At 32.5% G+C, this 20,004-nt stretch overlaps 1 pseudogene; it reads right to left on the bottom strand.

The window, feature by feature from the left end:
• Positions 1-5,257: 5,257 nt before the first annotated feature.
• Positions 5,258-7,373, bottom strand: LOC120249846 (annotated as a pseudogene).
• Between the last annotated feature and the right edge of the window lie 12,631 nt (positions 7,374-20,004).

The raw sequence follows: 20,004 nt of genomic DNA, 5'->3' as shown, positions 1-20,004 counted from the left end.
TAACAAGGGTTTGCATGTTTTATTGGTATTTTTGGTATGTTAAAAGGCCAAATACAGATTATTTCTTTATTTACAAATGATTCGACATGGTTTTATGTGTTTATTAGGATTTTATGGTTGATTCATATTTGCATAGATTTAATAAGAGTATTATAGTATTTATTTATATGTTTTATACCCTATTTTTTATATCAAATCATATTTTATCTTCTCTATGAAGAATAAAGTTATTAGAATGGTTAAACCTAGAATGCTTATATGTATTTTTATCCTGAAATAAATATGCTTGTATGCATATGTATTTACATTCCCAAGGGAATATAGTTTGATGTGCATTTATTATTTGACCATTGTATGATGGATTTCTTGAGTTAGAAATTGGAAATATCTATATTTTTGTATCCGACTTTGTTGGTAACTACGGCCTATGGTCCGACCCCGACTTCGGTCTGACATTGAAGTAGGGGTCCCATGGTCTGACCTAATAAGAGGTGGCATGGCCAACCTTGTGTTTACCCCTGTTCAAGAGGTGTGTAGAGCCATTGATAGAGTTTAGGAAGGGTGATACCTTCATTTATGTGAGCAACCCGGAGTCACCACACGGGGGGATTTTAGTGGCCAATGGCACGGTAGGGCTTTTGATAAAGAATGTATGAAAACCTTGGCGGGACCTAGCTGTGTACACAGTTTGGTTAAATATGTTTTGGCTAGCTTCATGTTTTAGTATCCGGAACGCCGGAGACCAATGCCAAGTGGATGAATTTTTATTATTTGATAAACCCTTGGTGGAACCTTGCGTATAGTTGCTTGGTCATTGTTGGTTTGGTCAACTTCTATTAAATGTTTTGTGCTATAAAAATATATTTTAATAAATTAGTTGGATTATCTTGGAATATTTGTTATACATTGTTTGCATATAAGGATTTTTTTGGAAACCTCATTTCGCATAGAAAAATGGGAGAAGTCACCCTTTTAATATAGTTAATTTATTATTATTATTGTTGTTGTTGTTGTTGTTATTGTTGTTGTTGTTGTTGTTGTTGTTGTTGTTATTGTTATATTTTTATTTTTATTTTTATTGTTGCTATTACCTTAATATTGAGCATTGATGTTGCTATTCTCTTATGACTTCATTACTCTAATGTGTTGTGCATTGTCCCTAACTGAGTAACGTTATTACTCACCCACTCACCTCTTTTCCTAGGCCCAGCATAGCACAATGGTGGTGCGTTAGGAGTCAGCTGAGGGTGTAGTCTACATCCGTAATGGTTTGTTTGGGCCTTATTGTTTTGTCTGAGCATGTTTAGTGGATCCACTAGGATGTTATAGAGTTTATTTGTTATTTGTTATCTATTATTTCCTATTCTTGTATTTGACCGCTCCAAGAGCTATTGTTATATATTTTCTTGTATACTTCCTCATCTTTTTCTCGTATTTGTCTAATCGAGCCTTTCTTGAATCATTTGTGTCATTTTGTTATTTTTCTTTGATGAAACTAAACAAGTATGCTGAGTATTCTCTCTCTTGTAAGCCTTACGGCACTTCGAGGGGTTAGATGGTGTGCATCCTTCCTCGGGATTGTCATGGCATTTGTCACGTGGTGGCTCCCCGAGGTCAAGGCATGACAAAGGTAATGCATTCCGATCCTAAAAAGTAAAATTGGCTCTAAAAACATTTGATTGCATGTTTATAGAATATGCAAAAGCATAGTCTTGATTCACAATTTCTTGTTTTGAAAAGTAATGTGGTTGATAACAATATTAGTATAGACACTAAAAATGCCACAAAATTTTAACATATTTTTTCTCTGAAATATGAAAATACCACTCATGAACCATTAGAGAAATCTAAAAATATTTTCAAAGGGTCTTTACAAAAGAATGGTGAAAACTCATAAGAGGGTTTGAGAAGAAGTGTAAGACAAAGAAAAGATACTTCTGTTGGAAATGATTGTAAATATATTTAATTGAAAATGATCCTTTGACTTTTTTTTTTAAAGCAATTTCTTCTTCTAATGCACAATTTTGGAAAGAAGCTATTAAAACCGAAATTAATTCTATTACAAAAATAATAGTTGTGTTTTGGTTTATTTACCTATGGGAGAAAAACCTATTGATTTTAAATGGATTTTTAAGAGAAAATAAAATCCTAATGGTTCAATTAAAAAATATAAAGCAAAGTTAATTGTAAAGGGATTTATAGAAAAATAAAACATTAATTATCTTGATACAGTGTCTCTTGTAGCCTAAATTTCTTCAATTCAAGTTATAATAGCTTCAGCATCAATTTATAAACTTGTAGTTCATCAAATGTATGCGAAAATTCATGTTCTAAATGATGATTTAGAAGTAGAAATTTGCATGGCCCATCCTGAGGAATGTGTTTTTTTTTTGGTCGAGAAAATAAAGTTTGTAAGCTTCTCAAATCCTTATATGGTTGAAAACAACCATCAAAATAATAGCATGGGAAATTTGACCAAATTTTGACTAATGATGGATTTTCTTCAATTAAATTGTATAAAAGTGTATGTTCAAAATTATTGAATGGTGAATGCATAATTATTTGTTTATATGTAGATGACATGCTTATTTTTGGAACTTGTGATGTTATGGGAAATAATACTAAAGCATTCAAATTTGATATGAAGGCATGGGTAAAGCAGCCGTGATTTTGGATGTTAAAATAATAATAAGGGGTGATAGTATAATACTATCCCAAGAACATTATGTTGAGAAACTTCTTAGGAAATTTGGTTATTTTGAAATTAAACTATTGTGTACCCCTTATAATGCTAATACTGAATCAAAGAAAAATAGAGGTAATCTTATTGCCCAATCTATGTATGCCCAAATTATTAGGAGTTTATTACATATGATGAATTTATATATCTTGACCTAACACAGCATATCCTTTGGGTAAATTGAGTATATACATACAAAGTCCAAACCAAGATCATTGTGCTGCACTTACTAGACTTATGAAATATTGGAGTGGTACCACGAATTATGGTCTTAAGTATAGTGAATTGCCTATTGTATTAGAAGGATACAGTGATACTAACTAAATCTCATATTCAAATGAGATAAAATCCACTATCAGTTTATGTATTCACTCTAAGTAGTGATGCAATTACTTTGGAGATCATCCAAACAAATTATAATTACTAGATCTAGATGTAATACTGAATCAAAGTTTATAGTTGTGCAATTAGTTGGTAATAAGGCAGAGTAGCTAAAAAATTTCTTAGCAAATATTCGGTTAGATATAGAACCAACAACAACAACATCAATACATTGTGATTGCCAAGGTGAAATAGGCATTGTAAAGAACAAGACCTTTAATAGTGAAAATAGACATGTAAGACTGAGTATAATGTGGTAAAGTAGATAGTAAAAGATAGAACTATATCCATTGCTTATGGCAATTCAGAAATGAATTTGGTTAATCTTCTAACTAAGCGGTTGTTTTGAGTAAAAATTTAGAGGTAGAAGTTTTTCTATAAGTTAGTTAATATTATTTGATATTATATATTTATTCAGTTACACTTGATAAATTTTGTATCCACTCCTCTTTTCTGAAATATAACTTGTTTAAAGATCTTGAATAAGAATTAAGGATAAAATTAATTTTTTTAAAAAAATTTAGAATAAAAATTAACCAAAAAACTAAACTACCCTTTGTCGGAACTATACCTTTTCTTGGGATTATAAATACAACTTTCTTCATTTATAGAACTTATAAAATTGAAGAAGAGTAAAATTAAAACAACAACAAACAAACAAACAAATAAATATTGCCTTTTGTATTATAAAATGATAATTATTTTGGAAAAAAAATGTTTCTCGAAATGACTTGTATTTTAGAATGGAGAGAGTAATAAAAAAAAAGTAAACTACATTGATATTCACTAAACTATTCATGGAGAGCTTGACGTGGATCACCATGTCATCGCCCATGTATCACCCTTTGATGACCTGATAAGCTATATAATTCACTTCTTATACGTGGCTTGCCACACCATCAATAAATTATCAAATCTTTAGTTTTACTCTTTTTTTCTTATTCCTCACAATGAAGCTGAGCCCAAAGTCAACATTACTTTATTGATAACGTGTCATGCCATGTGTAAGAGTTGGATTACGTGGCTTACCATGTCATCGAAGGGTGACACATGGGCGACGACGTGGCGATCCACGTTAGCCACAAGGTAATGTCGTCCCGATGACTCAAATGGAAGGAAATAAAAACATTAAGGAGCCAATTAAATTATTTTTGTAGTTAAGTCACTAAAATAGGAATTAGCGAATAGTTTAGTGACTAATGAGGTAGTATATCCTATGGCATTCTTTGGGCGTCTTTTTACTAACAATAATTATCACTTATTTGACCAATACAAACTATGGGAAATATGAATCGTGAAAATATGAATTTAATGTAACTTTAAATATATATTATAAAATTTGAAATAAATGCTACTTAATATTGATTTGAATTTTAAGAAACCATGGCTAGGGTGTGCATTTAATTAATTTGGAAATTAATAATGCAAATAACCTAAGTAAATTTTGGGTTTAAACAGCAAACGAAATTAACCAAACTTTGATTGTTTAATTAAAGAAGTGGTTATATTTTCTTCATCTTTATTTTTTAGCTTTAAACCCATGAAAAAATAAAAATAAAAATAAAACGAGTAAATGGCATGTGAATTTGAGTCAGCAATAACCAAATTGATTTTAAATAAGTTTAGTTTCAGTTAACCGAAATTTAAAAAATAACTAACAAAAATCAAAAATAGGAAACGAGTGTTCAAGCAAATGTGAAAAGGGTCTTTGTAGAAAAGAAACACAACTCTTCCCTCTTGTAATACAAATACATACAAATACGATGAATGGGCATGAAATAAATCAAATTGGTCTCAGTACAATTGAGACCCTTTCTTTAACAACTCTCACAGATTTTCAATATCAAACATCTAGTGAATGATCAGCATAACGACTTGTACATTTGAGACCCTTAAGCCCTCGTCAAACTTTAAATTTACAACCACCATTTAAATCGTATTGATAGTTCAAAATATTCCATCATCATCATCATCATCATCATCATCATCATCATCATCATCATCATCATCATCATCATTCTCAAGATGTGAGCTTGTCATATAGTATCGCCAAGTTGTTGTGCTCGATCTTTGGAGCTTGACATACGAGATGTCTATCATTTCTGCGATGATAGATACTTGACAGTAGGATGTCTATCATTTTGATGGTGGTAGATCCTCGGCCTTGACATCCCGTTGTGTCACTTGTGTGTCATTTGGTGTTGATAGATCCTCAGTCCTTATATTCACATAATCGTAATTAGTTAGTAGTAGTGTCCTGCGCATAAGGTATTTGTGCCACTAAAGAGTAAGCGGACTCATGATATTGTCCCTCTTATCAACCTTGTAACTTGACTTTTTGGTGTACAGCGCAAAAGGGCCTTTGTCGACTACTCTGCAGTGGAGGTATACTTATCTTTTGGTCTTCATTCGTAATATAAGATCTTCACAAGCCTAGAGAAGCTGCCAAGCAATGCCCTTCCTATGACGTTAAAAAACATGTAGTATTAACATTCCCAATCACTTTTAAGTATGAATTAGTAGCAAGCTTAGGTAGTATTTGAACAAGCTACATCGGAGCGATGCATCTAATGAGGATTATAATCAAAATTATTTGAGAAAGATTTTGATAGACTATTGGATGAACTAAAAACTTCGAGTGTTATAATGTTGCTTACAATGAAATTAAAAATGAGTGCACTAGTTTACCAATGTGGTTACTAATTCTAAAACATTCCGATAAATATAGAATCTTTCGATGAATAGCATCCCACACACAAACAAGCCTATCACTAGCTTAAAAATAATTTTTTTGTTAGATGAGAGAACCACGTAATGTTGCATTAATCCATTTGGAATTCTATGGCACTCATTCACGTGGAGAGCTAGCTATCATTCAATGCCATAAACAAAGATATTACCATATCACCAGTTATATCGAGAACACAAAGGAAACAAAGACAACCAAATATCTATTTTTAAAAATTTTGTTTCCATAATAGAAACCGACTCGAATTTGATCGCAGGACTCACATAAAAAATAACTGATTTTTATTATAGAAGAGGCAAGCAATGGTCACCTCAAACTTGATTTTTATGAGATAAAAATCATTCCTAATTTCTACTTTCTAAGTTTAGCAATTTCTAACAATATTTTGTTATTATCTATCGAGTACTAGCAAGTAGAAGAATTGCATTCTAGAATGTCAGAATTTAAAGAAACTATTTAATAGCCAGGAACAACAAAAACAAACCAAATTAAAAGACATGCCATTAATTCTAAGTTTAGCAATTCCTAAAATTAATTTTCCACTATCTAACAAGTCCTAGAAAATACAAAAATCAGACATATGTATCAAAGACTTGAAAGAAACAATTCAATAAACATATACAACATGAAACATATCAAAAGGCATGAATTCACTTATAGTTTTAGCAATTCCTAGCACCATTTTCTTACTACCTACCATTTACTAGAAATTAGAAAAATCACATTCATGAATCAAAGGCTATAAAGTACACAAATTTCAAATGGCAAGTGAAGAGATATGCATTTTTTGTCCGACATCATTTTGCCACTATCTACCAAGTCCTCCCTCCCTACTGTAAGAATCACATTCACAAATCAGAGACCTCAAGAAAAAATTGAATTACTAAATATGACCATAAATAGATCAAAAGGCACTCATTTTCTTCTAAGTTCAGCAATTCCTAACAACATTTTGCTTAGAAAGAACCACATTCATGAGTCAAAGCCTTCACAAAACACATGAATACAATTGAGATGCATGCATTTACTTGTAAGTTTAGCAATTTCTACCATTCTTATGCCACTATTCACCAAATCCTAACAAGTACAAGAATCAATCACATTCATGAAATCCAAGACTTCAAAAAAATAATTCAACAACCAGAAACAGCAAGAAACAAATTAAAACTAATAATCAAACATACAAGCAAGCTAACAAAAGAAACAAAGACATAAGCAGGAGAACAAGAAGAAGCTATCTCACCTCAGATGCTTGACTTCTTAGTGGTCATATTATAAATGTAAGAGGCAATCCGTGGAGGCTCTGGGCGTAAGCGGCAGACATTCAGCTCTGATAGCATTAAAGGAAACCTTAGCGGTGCAAATAAGCTAAGATTCACTGGAGTTCATCTCCGTGTAGAATCTAACAAGCACGGCAGTGTGAGGGACAAGCTTCAATCTTTCTTCAATGTACTTCTTCACTAAGAAGATGAGCAGTTGGACGTAGCGATCAGTGCCGAACATGACCTCAGAGAAGGATTCAGCGAGTAGCTACACAATCTCGTCTAGCTCATTGTCGAGCATCGGGCGGATCAAGATGAAGCCATGAGTGAAGTCATGCCTGAAGTTGAAGTCGTTAAGCGTGGAGCTAGCAGTGAGTAAGGTTGTGGATCTGGAAGTGAAGGCAAGACGAATGGAGTGAGAGGCGACGCTAATGAGGCTGCAGGTGAGAGAAGAAGGGGAGGGGCAAGGAGGGAAGGAGGAAGACGAGGGGAGAAGGAAGGTTTGGAGAATGGAATCGAAGGAGAGGAGGAGAGAGATGGGAGAAGGCGCCATTGATGGAGCTTGGTGGTGGGGGAGTTAGTGGTAGTGGTGCGCCATGAAAAAAGCTTTTGAAAAAGGAGGTTTTTGAAAAGGGAGGAGTTTTGGGAGGAGAAGAAGAAGTGGATATATTCTCTAGTGGAAACAATCCAAGGAAAGAAAAGTAGATTGATGGTTTTGTTGTAAGAGGAGACAATATAATTTTTGTTATATTATTATTATTAATTTATTAATTTATTATATACTTTGCTTGTGGAGGGTAAATGAGTCAAACATTATATTAAAGATCCGTTTGGATCACGGAATAGTAATGATAATAGTAATGAAAATAAAAAAAGTGTTTGGTTGGAAGAAATAAAGATTGGAAATGAGAAAAGTAGAATAGTAAATTATATTAAAATGATTGTAATGCCCTTAATATATATAGCAAGTAAATATGTTTCTTTCTATATAACATTTAAGTAGTATAACAGTTTAATAAATATTTGTAATATATCTAATTTTTTACTTTTATAATTAAATATTTAAATAAAATAATTTACTTTTATGTCATAGTTATATCGTTGAAATCAATTTATTATTATCGTCTTATTTAAAATTAATACTTCAGGTTAACTAACAATATAATTTAATTATTAAAAATTAATTTCTCACATTAAATTACTTTCAATTGTTACTACATGATTTATTAATATAATTAAATATTTTATATGTGATAAATAGAAGGGATATCATTCCCAATATGATCCTAGGTTGGACTTTGGCATCAACAATATTTCGCAATATCAAAGCTTTCTCACAATTACTAACATACATTTGTCAATGAGGAAAAATAATCACATGATCTAACAATATCAATGAAAAATGCTAAGTCAAATTGTCATAATACCAAATATGACCATAGTTGCAACTTAACATAGTACATGTCCAATAATACCAAGACCTTCACAAAGTTCTCATAATACAATTTCATTACAAAGTCTCAATTTAACAAACACAGCTAGATAGCCAAGCTCCATATAAAGTAGTTACCAAAGTCCATAGTCCAAAAACATACATTCAATCATGGTTTACATGTTAAGCTGTTGAAATGACATTCTCGCTAAAATTAAACAACAAAAGAATAGCTTCTTGTCATCAGGCAAGTCCCAAAACATTTCGAGTTTATTTTCATCCTTTCGCAGAAATTGTATCACAACTAGTGCTTCATCATCTGACAAACCGGCAATGTTGAAAATTACTACATTTAGTAACTTTTTTTCTACAACTCGTTTCTTCTTCTCTTCAACTTGTAGGGTGAGATGCTTCTATTAAAAGCAGCAGTCCTAGACATTTCTAACAGCTGCAATCTACTACCGCTTTAAGTTCGGGGAATTGCCCACTTCCACGAATTGTGTTATTTTCGTAAATTGCCTCGAGAGTCTGGATCCTTGGCAATATCTTTCTTCTTTTTATCGTTTAGATGTTGTTGAGGCATTATTTTTCCAAGTCACGGGTGATGACATGTACATAGGTTCTTGCATAGAAGCGATCATCGCTTGAAATTGAGATGGTCCACTATTCTCCTCCAAACTAGTGTTCTCTCTGTATATATTGAGTTGCATCATCCCTAAGTCACCCCTTTAGCATTGTCATGTCGTTTGATTTTTTTGTGAAGACTAGGGGCAGAGTTTATTGAAAGAGGAACGAGACTTCCCATAAAACCTAGCAACTTCCTTGTCATTCTACATTGTAATACAAAATAAAGTCGACATTAAAAAATAATAAATCAAGATATCTCCTTAATATGAAATATTAATATATAATTACCTTGACATATTCATCGTATGAACTTTTTACGCACTCGATTGTGCTATGCCCGTGGTTCCAAACAAAACCACTAATGCACTTTTCTCCTTAAACCTATTGTTGATGCCTAATTATCACTAATCGTACACCACAAAAATAAAATAAAATAAAATAAAATAAAATAAACAACATGCTACAAAAATAAACACTCATTAGTACTACAAACAATAAACAATGTGGTAGCATCAATCTTCAAAAGCATTGAAGATGTTTATCACATAAAGCGCTACATAAAGCACCAACTCAAGTATTAACCCCAAAGAGCCGATGACAATTTCTAACAATCATCTTCAGATTTTTCAGCAAGCCACTAAACATAAAATTTTAATCATTTCATTTAAGGAAACCAACAAAGTTTCCTAGATCCCAACTCATGTATCACGACAAATTTTTACAATTTGATTTTCTATAAAATGACATCAAATCACCATTAGTCAAAATCTATCAACAAAGGATCTATAAGATATAATTTCAAAATCCAGAAAAGTCTCAAAATTCCAGGTTCAAAGTCTAAAGTAACTACCAAACAACTCAAGCGCCATGATTATTAAACCCTGGTATTGCATTCGGGGCCGCAAAACATATATTCTTAACATGAATGTCAAAACAAACCATATCATTATTGGTGAAAACAAAGATCACTTATTTCAACAAAAAAAAATTGCATGAAAAATTAGTGGACAAAGCCCAGGAACCATAAACACATAAATAACAAAATCTCAAGTTCTAACAGAGAAAAAAAATAAAAAATAATTGAATAATAGAAATTTATAAGTTGATTACTTGAAGTTCTGAAGCTAGATCGAAAGCTTTGGTCACTGAAGGGAGAATCAGAAATTAGATAGGGTTGTAATGGAAGAAAGAGTTGTGAGATGCTCTATAAGCTGTGAAGAAGAATGATGATAAAAGGTCAAAAATGTCTTTGCTATTGGGATTTAATCCTTTGTTAGGGATACCCAACATGGGTTTGGATAGATGGGGGTAATGATTACTAGTCCTTGGTAACTATAACCCCCATCCAAACGGACCCTTAATGTCAATGGTAAGTATATCAAATACATTGCATTAAATGACTATCTATCATGATGAAATTCTGCATCTTACCACATTGGCATGCCTGTAAATTCTGTGTTGAGAAAATAGCCATGCATTTCATTAGACATATGATGCTTGAAATTAATTTTTATTTTTGAAATGCTTCATGCCTCAGATAAAATGATTAATTTATATTTTAGTTCTTAGATGAGAGTCATTGACTCACTTTCAATGCAATATTAGTTTGTCAATTTGATCTTTCACTAAATTTATTATCATTTTTTCCTTACAAAATGCCAGCCTTTTGAAGTACAATAATTTTTCACTTCAGGTTTCATGTCCAAATTAACTGTAGTGCTTATCTCAATTTCTCAATGAAATTCTTCTTCTAATTTCATCAGCATTAGATAGTGAATTGTGTTGAAAAGATAGATATGCACAACATTAAAAAAACAAACATTATGTTGATATTTGATGAGTTTTTTGAATTAATAGCTTATGCCATTTATGAAATGCTTCTCGTCTTGGGTCATTATTTTTGCTTTATATGTTTGCTTATAGAATGCAACTCATTCACTATGTTCACTTTGTGATTTTAGAAATCAATGCAAACTTCAGGCCTTTTTATTCAATAATATTGGCATAGGAATGAATCTTTTTATTGGTTGCCCACTGATGCAATTATCAAGAAGTGTATCCACAGCTTCTTGTACCAAGTTCTTCTGACACATTACTAATTTGCTTGGTGTAGTTCTACTTGTTTCTAATAGATTGGTAAGAGTACTATTCCAATAGATAACCCTTATATAGAGGTCATTAATAGACATGCATATCATTATATACTTTGATGAAATTATGTACCCAACTGCTTTAGCAATTATCTTAAATTCTTTGTTGAAAGATATCCATACATATAATTATAAAAAATTATCCTTTCACATCCGATGGAGCTTATCTTCTATATTTCCCTAATTGTTGTTATTTACAAGCATTTAGGTGAAATGCTCCTATTTTCCATTTCTGTTCCTTTAGTGCAACTCACTCAATGTCTTTTTAATGCAGTTTTATTATGTTATTTAAGTTTTTATTCACTGCAAGATTATCTTCATCCCTTGTTCTTATTCTCTTTAAGGATAAGAGGGAGAAAGAGAGTATGTAAATATTTGTATATGTCTAGTAATTTGTTTATTGTGGTTTTTGCTTTTGTTTTAGGACACATGGTGCTTGGTATTGAGGATTTCAAAAACTTATGTAATAATTAAATGTATTTTTTTGGATAGTTGGAGGTTATTGTGTAATGAGTTAAATTCACATGAAATATATTTTATTATTTTATAATTTTTTTGGACAATTATAAAATTTCTGTTTGTGCTTTATCTAGATTGAAATTTAAATATTACAGTAATTTTTTTATTTTTTAAATATAAAATAAATGTATAATTTATTTGCAACTAGCTTTTAGGGTGTTATATAATATACTAGAGTAGAGCAATAAGGTAGATTTTTTTTACCCTTATTGATGATACTTTCATTGATGGTTTTTTATTAAACACAAAACATATTTAAAGGTTGATACTAAATTGCCTCTAGAACCTTTGGACAACAGCGTTGGAGGCAGACTTGTGACGAGTTTAAACCCGTTTCTATGGCTTTAGGGTCCAAAACTGATAACTTTCGGTGACAAAAATAATCTATAACCAAAAGTTATATTTGTTGTAATGCAAGCTGATGATAGAAATTTAAATACAAGATGGGAACAAGGTGGGGGTTCTCATCACATTTCCTACCGGAAACAAGGATCAGGCAAACATTATCATCTGTCTCAGGTGCAGGGAATGAGTTCCCATATGGTTTCTCATCAAGAAACAAGATGGGTTTGTGTGGCAAGTCGAAGATGTCAAGACTTCCTGATTACTATTCCTAATTTTGAGTCTAGGTCTCTGATGTTGTTAGCTAATGCTTTTGAGTTGAATCAAGTTAGGATAATATGCTTAGGTTGCATACAGCATAGTGCCGAAAATTATATTTTGCTTGTTCTTAATGTTGCTAGTTAAAATAAATTAGTATGTAGTAAAAAGTGCATTACAATAACCAAAAGGAGGTTATTTGAATAGGGAATATGGAGGGATTAGATTAAAGCACTAATTTAGATTGAGACTCCTTCTATTTCATCTAATCTTTGAATGAATGGGAGAACATAAGCGTGTGGAGAGGGATAAAAGTGAGGATTGGACATATCATAGAGTATATTATAATAACCAAAGGTGTGTTTGGATAGAGGATGAGGATTAAATTAAAGCACCAATTTGAATTAAGGCACACTTTATTCTCTATGGTCTTTGAATAAAGGAGAGGAATAGAAGAAGGGTGTTTGGAGAGGAATAAGAGGAAGGATTTATTAAGAATGTTTATTTTTATGTTTGAAATTTTTTTATGTGTTAGTGGACACGATTGATATACATGAAAAAAAAATTATTATTATCATGATCACGATTAACATTAATGCTAAAATAATTAAATATTAATATTGGTGTGAGCAAATTTCATTAAAATTAATATATCTATGTGTTATACATGTATGATATTAATGCAATCCTACACATACATATACAAATATACATACACTATACACAAATGTGTGTTTATATACTAGTAAATTAAGTAAATTATTGATAATTATTTATTTAAATTTTATTAATTAATTTTCATAATCATATATTGTCAAAGAATTAAGAAAAAAAAAAGTAAAAAGTGACGTAGGATTGGGTTTGAGATATAAGAGTAATGCTATATGTTACGAATGGGTTTCACGAAATCCTCACACGACCAATGTGGCAGCTATTTTTCTCTTTCCTAATCAACTTGTATTAAAAATAAAAAAGAAAATGTGATTTCAAGGCTGGCATTATCAAATGGTGGATGTGAAAAAAAAACAGCTAGTTTGGAGATGGTGTGAAGATAAGGATGGTGATGACAAATAAATCTTAATCACCAAAACAAATGAAAATTTCATCATCATCGTCAACAAATTAAACAACCCATTCTTATTATATCCCGTCCAACACCTTCATAGTTGAAAGAGTTTCTTCCATTTTTCCCCTTATTAGAAAAGAAAAACCCATCAGTCATCATCTCTAAGCCGACATCACCATCGCTCAAACCCTTGAACTCTCTCATTCTTCGCCAATGGTGCTTGTAGGCTTTCCCCAATTCTTTCTAATCCCAATCCATGAATTTCTAGATTCTTGTTTTTCTAATTCTTTTTGATTTCGATCAAAAAGAAGAGATGCGAGAACAATCTCTTCACAATGATCGGAAGCTTGAAGCTCGTCGATGGATGCAAGTCTTCCGCCATCTTCACCATCCCTCCATCATCGTCACCCATCCAATCTCCTCTCTCTCACCACAACCAATCTCCATTGAAGCCTCCTCTTGTCTCTGAGTGAGTTGCTTGACCCTGTGGATAGATGTCTCATTAACGACGAGGGTGTGATTAACGGGTTGGCGACAAGCGTGGCGGGCCGGTTGATGGGCGGCTGGTGATGATGTGAAGACGGTGGCGGTGGTTGAAGAGATAAGATTAGGGCTTGCAAAATCACAATTTTTATTTTTATTTTAATCATGCTGATTAGGAAAGAGAAAGCCAGCTGCCACCTTGGTCGTGTGAGTATTTCGTGAAACTCATTCGTAATATATAGCATTACTCGAGATATAATTGTTATTTTAGACTCCACTTCCAAGTCCCAAACATCCGTATGGTTTGCAAACTAAACATAAAAATAAGGCCTTTTTCTCAAATTAACCCCCATTTTTATAATATTGTTGAAATGGCCTTAGGGTCATTTTATTTATCAAAATGGCTATAGGGCCATCACTTCAATACCCAGTCATGTGCTGACTGGGTATTTTTATAAAAATTTCTATTTTTTTACATTTTAACCACTTATCCCTTTTATAATTATATAAATACTTTATTTGTAGTTTTTTTAACCCATTTTTTTTTAAAAAAAAACTATTATTAAAATAGAAATTATTATTTGAAATTAGAATTATTATTATTAACATGAGAATTATTAAAAAAGAAATTATTTTAAATTTTTTATTAATATTTTGATTATTATTATAGCGGTGATTAATGAAGTTGTAATTATTTAAAATTATTTTTATTATTATTAGTAAAATATTATTATTATTATTATGTGACCACTTGGCATCACATGAAAGCCCCTCTAATCAAGTTTGGTCAAGTCCACTAAAACCGGCGACCGAGGAACAAGTGCCGCAATCGCGAGCGCGGCTGCGTCACGCCGGTGTCCGGGTGGCGATAGCCACCCAGACATAACATGTCCTGAACTAGTGGGACATGGGCGTGGAGCACTGATTAGAGCACTCTTGTCAAAATCATGATTCGGACGTGATTTTAACAAAAAATTATTTAAAATAATTCTCATAATAATAATAATAATAATAATAATAATAATAATAATATTTTACTAATAATAATAAAAATAATTTTAAATAATTAATACTTCATTAATTGCCACTCTAATAATAATCAAAATATTAATAAAAAAATTTAAAATAATTTCTTTTATAATAAATCTCATGTTAATAAAAATAATTATTCTAATTTTAAATAATATTTTTTATTTTAATAACAATTTTTTTAATAAAAATTGGGTAAAAAAAGCTACAAATAAACTATTTATATAATTATAAAAGAACCCAATGAGATGAGATAAACGACAGCGAGGCATGGGTAAGCATGGCACGGTGGAGCGTGGCTGGCTGCTAATAGCCATGTGGGAAACGGCCTAGCAGAGAGCGAACTATAGCACAATGATACAACAAGTAAAACCTAGTTTGGTTCTTTATTAGGTTCTTTATAATAGTTTTTTGATTGATGTCCTGTCCGGTGAAAGAAATATAATTTTTATCAGTTTGATGAGTATCAAGTTCACCTGATAGTTATTTTTAAGGTTTTTTTTTAAATTAACTTCTTTTTTATAATATTTTCCAAATAGCAGAGCAGTTTTTATTGTCATATAAAAATAGCTTCTACGATAGTGACATTAATATCCCTATCTGGGGTCGGTACTCATAGGGGTCGACTGCATGATGGGTTTTTAAACAATTATGCTAAAACCAAGACGAAACTTGAACCGAGGGGATTTTATGTAGTACCAAATAGTCTCATTATAATAATAATAAATATAATTTCAAATAATTAATACTTCATTATTTGTCACTCTAATAATAATCAAAATATTAATAAAAATTTTAAAATAATTTCTAAAATCTCATGTTAATAATAATAATTCTAATTTCAAATAATATTTTCTATTTTAACAATAAATTTTTTTAAAAAAATTAGGTCAAATAAGCTATTTATATAATTATAAAAGATATGAGGATTAAATGTAAAAAACAGAATTTTATAAGCCCAGCGTGCAACCAGCGTACATGTCTGATTGGGACGTTGATCTGATAGCCTAGGCCCATTTTAAACAATATTATACATTCAAATAACTATCAAGAGGAATTTGATAATCATGAAACTCATAAAAATTATTATAAATAACCAAACTAGGTTTTACTTGTTGGCCGCTCACTGTGTTGCAGTTCGCTCTCCGCTGGGCTGGACCGTTTGCCACAAGCCTGGGAAGCAGCCAGCCATGATCCACCATGCCTCGCTGTTGTTTATCTCATCTCATTGAGAGTCTTGAATGAGTGGAGACAAAGGTATTGCCTTTGCGATCCATCTTTCAGATCTTTTTGCCTAATTTTAATTTTTACATGAACTAATCATATGTTTCCACATTGGATATATATGTAATTTTTTCTGATTCCATCTGTCTGGTCATTAGGATTATCTTCACACTTGAATGAATCCCTAATTTTGTTGTTTAATGTTAAAAATTTGTTCTTCTATGATGACTTTTTTTTGCTATGTTTGATCACTAGCACTCTGTGATATCTTGGATTATTTATTTATTTATTTTCATTTGAATTTTGAACAAAGTTTCTTGAGCAATGGTTGGATTTGATCAGGATGGCCCCATTTTGTGGAGCTCTTTTAGCAGCTTCGTTTTATGGAATCAAAGATCTAAAAAGTCGGATGATTTTGCTCAAGTTTAGAGGCTTATGCTGTTTAGTTGAGCCACATGAATTGCCTGCTTGGTTTAAGATCCCGGCAAGCAGGCCTATGACTCTTATTTTCTGATTCTGATGATGATTTTGTGATTCTGGCTCAGTCACAGAGTTTGGTGACTTCCGTGAATACCCGAAAAGCCAATGGCTTCATGACTGATGTGAGGAAGGATCCGCCATGCGAGATTGTTGTTGATGATGATGTTGATGAAATTAGCAATGTTTTGAAGAAGAGGTTTTCATCTCCTGAAACGGTTTGTTTTAGCTCTTGATGCTTGCTCTGTCAAAGGTCTCCAAGAGTTTGATCGACAAGATATTGAGGAGGTTTAATAATAATTGGATTTCAGCTTTTTGGGTTCTTTAAGTGGGTTGATAATCAGCCTGAATTTAACAACAAACAGTTTCCCAAATCATATGATATGATGGTTGACATCTTGGGGAAGTGTAAAAATTTGATTTGATGTTGCAATTAGTTGAGGAAATGAATCACATTGGGGATTGGTCTCGTTATCAACAATGGCTAAAGTTATTAGAAGGTTTTTCGGGGGCTAGAAGATGGCATGATGCTATAAAGACGTTCTATGATTTGGAGTTGTCGGTAAAGAAGGATTGTTCAGCTTTTAATGTACTTTTGGATAGTTTGTGCAAGGAGAGAAATGTTAAGTGTGCAAGGGATGTGTTCTTGTTGATGAGGAGTCATATACCTCCCTAATGCTAGTAGTTTCAATATTTTGCTACTATGGGTGGTGCAAAGCTCGGAAACTAGGCAAGCAAAACAGGTCATCAAGGAAATGAGAGATTTTTGGTTTCACTCCTTGTGTGATTTCATATACAAAATCTGATTGAAGCTTATTGCATCCAGAAGGATTTCGAGAATGCCAATGCTATTCTTGCTGAGATGCGATCCCAGGGATGCCTTCCAACTGTTGTTACATACACAATCATAATGCATTCTTTTTAGGAAAAGGCAAATAAGATTCAAGAAGCTTTGCAGGTTCCTATCAAGATGAGTAGAGATGGTTGTACTCCAGACACTTCATTTTATAATTCTCTGATTTACATACTATGCAAAGCAGGGAGACTGGCAGATGCAAATCGTCTGTTTGAGGAGATGCACAGGGATGGGGTTCCTCCAAATGCTATTACATACAGTACCTTAGTTTCCGCCTTTTGTGATTATTCCCAAGAGGAAGATGCATTCAAACTAATTACTAAAATGGGAGAAAGCCCTTGCAAGCCTGATGTCAAGACTTACCACCCGTTACTGAAACTATGCTGTAAAAGGAAATGGACAAAAATTGTTAATGTACTTGTTAGTAGATATGTTCAGAAAAGGATATTAGCTTGATCCAGGCACCTACACTATGCTAGTGCAGGGGTCAGTGTCAGAATGGCAAACTACAACAGTCATGCTTGTTTTTGAGGAAATGGTGCTGAAGGATTGCTGCCAGGCTCCCATGTTTCAAACCTTTTTGTTGGAGGGTCTTGAGGGCATTTATGGGCAAAAGATTCATCAATTGATGGCTTGAAAACACGAAGCAGAAGATGACAGAACACATTTAATTGTTAACACTTAAGTGAAGATTAATCAAATTATTGAAGTTATCTTCAGCAATCGTAAGTTTTCCTTATTCCGTTGTCCAATATTCCATGCACAGAGTTTCAGTCAGCATGCGTAAGCTTTTCTTTCTTGGCTTTTATTTTTGAAATTTTGTGATTATGAGTTTTCTAACTTTTGTTTCTATAAACTTATTAAGATTATTATGCAGATTGCTTCATCAGTCATAACTGTTGTATGGTTTTTCTATAACTCTGATAATTGTTTACATGTTTGAAATTCTTTTCTCTCTTTGCAATGATGCTGAGCTTTATCAAGGACATTCTAGCAGTTGATAGCATTTCTTGAACTAGCCAGCAACTTTTAAGAGTCTACAAATTTAAGCAGTTAAATATGTGATGAACACCGTAAGACAAACGAATTCTAGAAAATATCATGAGTAAGTCCATGTCACCGTCTACCTGGTGTTGTGAGATTTGTAAACAACATAATAATGATTATTGTGGATTAAAATTATATTGTGTTGTTTATTAAGGAAAGAGCAACATTAGTATTGCAAGATGTACTATCTCTTAATTCTATGAGGGCCTCGCCTTAGAATATTTTATGCTTGTTTGTGCTTTGTATGCTTGTGTGAGCGTTGAAGCCTCTCTATTTTGTTTTAAAATAAGAAAAATGTTTGTCACCCCAATTTTCTAACATGTTGTGCAAAGCAAATTAATTAAAAGATTTCAGGTCATTTTTTCAGAAATATTTGGATTAATTGGGCCTTAGTTTTGTTTTGAGAGGAAGGTATAAGATTTTGGACTTTGGATTTTCTGGCATCATTTACAGAGATTTATTTGATTGCTTATTATTCTATATTAGATTAAAATTCAGTTCTTGTTTTGTGTCATATGCTGGGAAGTTACTGCCATATTCTGTTTTGGAATTGAGGTTTTCTTTGATCCTGTTCATGTGTTTTGGAAGTTTAGTCCTCCATACATAGTAAATCGAGATTGCGATCTCATCTTCAGACATTTGTGTCGCAATATCGAGTTTCTCTCTCTCCTCTGTGTGTTTTGGGTTTATGTTTGAGAAGTTGAACTTTGTGACTGCCTGTAAACTGATCACCACTCTCTATTTGAATTAGATGGTTTATCGTTGGCTTTAGTCCATTTTATTAGCTGCAGGAGTACACCTTTTCATGTAGAAATGTTGTTGTATAATGATAGTTGAATCAGAAAGTTTCAGCTTGGAGTGGAAGCGCTGAAAGATTGAGAGTTGGCGGTGAAGGAATGTCAGTATTGTACTTTTAGAATCTAAATTATCGAATGCCTGCTTAGAGTTTTTATATTTAATTGTAGCAAAAGTGCACGTCGCGCTGCCTTTAGATGTATTAATTTTGTTTTATGACCAGGTGTCCATTTTAGTTGATTAAACAGCGACCAAATTGTTTCAAAATCAGAGCTCTCACCTATCTCAACTGCAAGATGGTCGGTTGGTCACTCCAACAAAGGTGCACTTTTTGATCTATGCCTTTCTGGATTCTTTGACTTTGCGTACACTACCAAACGAGTTCATGCACTTTCATTTTGAGCAATTCTCTGTCAGAATGCATAGCTTTCACTCTGTCTTGGTATGGGCAGCAAATCTATATATTTGATAGTGCTTGTGTATGTAAAGAGAGATTCTGCTTTATCGTGGTTCTCTCTCGGACGGCTCTACAACGTGAGAATGCTAATACAGGCACTTTCTGAATAT

This window comes from Dioscorea cayenensis, chromosome 3 (assembly GCF_009730915.1).
Source record: "Dioscorea cayenensis subsp. rotundata cultivar TDr96_F1 chromosome 3, TDr96_F1_v2_PseudoChromosome.rev07_lg8_w22 25.fasta, whole genome shotgun sequence".
NCBI lineage: Eukaryota > Viridiplantae > Streptophyta > Magnoliopsida > Dioscoreales > Dioscoreaceae > Dioscorea > Dioscorea cayenensis.
This window is presented reverse-complemented; position numbering and strand designations above follow the sequence as displayed.